Source organism: Phocoena phocoena, chromosome 5 (assembly GCF_963924675.1).
Source record: "Phocoena phocoena chromosome 5, mPhoPho1.1, whole genome shotgun sequence".
NCBI lineage: Eukaryota > Metazoa > Chordata > Mammalia > Artiodactyla > Phocoenidae > Phocoena > Phocoena phocoena.
The window spans coordinates 78698757-78701325 of NC_089223.1; the positions used below are offsets into that span (position 1 = coordinate 78698757).

The 2569-nt window shown below is 39.7% G+C and overlaps 1 pseudogene; it reads right to left on the reverse strand.

Annotated features, from left to right (window-relative positions):
- Positions 1-636: 636 nt before the first annotated feature.
- On the reverse strand, positions 637-2021 carry LOC136123303 (elongation factor 1-alpha 1 pseudogene; annotated as a pseudogene).
- Positions 2022-2569: the final 548 nt, after the last annotated feature.

The following is a 2569-nucleotide window of genomic DNA, read 5'->3' on the forward strand; positions in this document are numbered from 1 at the left end:
ATATCACTCAAACTTTAATATTACAGAATTTGGCCTTCTTATAAGTCATCTTACATATAAACAAAGTTACTCTTTGCTTATCTGTCCTAACCTATGAAATGTTGCACCAACAGACTCTTCCCATAGTTCTTCACTCTGTACTTAAACAGGTGATTCCTCCCACTTTGGCAAAGTGAAAAAAATCGAAATCCCTATGCAGAAAAAAATGTTAACTCAGAATTACCAAATTCTGAAATTACAGCTGATGGTACACCATAAATAAGCTTTGGGAAACTCCTATTAAAGTCTTTTACCTAAGTAGGACTATAGGAAGTTACAATGGTGACCAAAAGAAGACACACGTTCTTCATTAAAATTTGTTTTAATGGGTCTCAAGGTTCTGTGACAGATTTGTGGTCAAGTTGTTTCCATTAGAAAGTACTGATTTTAAAAAACTAATAACTTAAAATAGTCACACACACGCACACACATGTAAATGGCCCACAAGACATTCTTTCCTTCTGAAGGTTTTACGATGTGTTTTATCATTAACCAGTCTTTTACTATTAAACTTAAATGGCCAACTGAGACAAACAGTTCTGAGACTGTTCTTCTACCACTGATTAAGACATGGGTGGCAGGCATTGGGGATAATATTCATTTAACCTTCTGAGCTTTTTGGGCAGACTTGGTGACCTTACCAGCTCTAGCTGTCTTCTTGTCCACTGTTTTGAGGACACCCACAGCAACCACGTCTAATGTCACCAACACAAAAGTGCCCCAGATGAGGACTGTCACAGAAGCTCTCAACACACATGGGCTTGCCAAGAACCATATCAATGGTGGTGGAATCACCACACTTCAAGAATCTGGAAGCATCTTCCAGCTTTTTCCCAGAACAACAATCAATCTTCTCATTCAGCTCAGCAAACTTGCAAGCAATTTAAGCTGTGTGACAATACAACACAGCTGCATATTCAGCACTGCTCTGGCTGGAATTGTTCAAGATAATCATCTGGGCTGTGAAGCCAGCTGCTTCCATTGGTGGGTCACTTTTGGTGTCACAAGGCACACTGCCACAATGGACATCTTTGACAGACATGTTCTTGATATTGAAGGCCATGTTGTCCCCAGGAAGAGTTTCACTCAAAGGTTCATGGTGCATTTCAATAGAGTTTACTTCAGTCGTAACACTGACTGGAGCAAAGGTGACCACCATGCTGTATTTGAGAACACCAGTCTCCACTCAGCCCACATGGATAGTACCTATACCAACAATTTTATAGATGTCCTAGACGGGCAGACACAAGGGCTTGTCAATTGTATGAGCTGGTGGCAGGATGTAATCCAGAGCTTCAAGTAGCATGGTTCCACAGGCACTGCCACCTTAATGGGTAGCTTTTTAATCCCTTGAACCAAGGCATGTTAACACTTGGTTCCAGCTTCTTGTCACCATTTCAACTAGAAATTGGCACAAATACTGCTCTGTTGGGGTTGTAGCCAATTTTCTTAATGTAAGTGTTGACTTCTTAAAGATTTCTTTGTACCTCTTCTGGCTGTAGGGTGGCTCAGTGGATCCATCTTGTTAACACCAACAATTAGTTATTTCACACCCGGTATGTAAGCCAGAGGGGCATGCTCACAGATCTGCCCATTCTTAGAGATACCTGCTTCAAATTCAGCACCACCATCAGCAACAATCAGGACACTGCACAGTCAGCCTGAGATGTACCTGTAATCATGTTTTTGATAAAGTTTCTGTGTCCTGGGGCATCAATGATGGTCACACAATACTTGTTGGTCTTGAATTTCCACAGGGAGATATCTATCAGTAGTGATACCAAGCTCAGTTTCAGCTTTCAGTTATCCAAGACCCAGGCATACTTGAAGGAGTTCTTTTCCATATCAGCAGGCTCCTTCTCAAATTTTTTGATGGTTCTTTTGCTGATCCCATCACATTTGTAGATCAGATGGCCAGTAGTGGTACACTTGCCTGAGTCTACATGTCCAATGATGATAATGTTGATATGAGTTATTTCCTTTCCAATTTTGCCTTAGATTTAGCAGTGGTTTTCATGACACCTGTGTTCTGGTGGTAAACCCATTGTGAAAAAGCCCTCCTATTCCTTTTAATCGATATTCAATATTCAAACATGGGCTGATTGCTCCCAAATTTAAAAAAGGGAAAATAAGATTCATCAGACACCATGTTCTCTTCCAGCTCCCTTCCACTGACAGCTAAGTTCAAAGAGAAAGTGACCATACCCATAATTTCTATTTCTCCATCTCTCATGCCTCTACCTCTGCTCTTACATGTCCTATTTCCCCAAAACCTTCATTTTTCACTCTGACTGTTCACCTAGATGATTTAATCTCCCCACAAGTTGTGAAAAATAGTCAACTCTATTATATTGACTCTGAGCTGTAAATTTCTTTCATATTTAATGTCAAAAAGGTAACTCACTTTTAGATTAACTGCATGTCATATTTCTACTGGAAATTTTTATTTATTGTTTCTTTCTGTGTGGTACAAAAATAATGGTGCATATTACAAATACAGCATCTTCTATATGAAGAAAGACAGAATTGG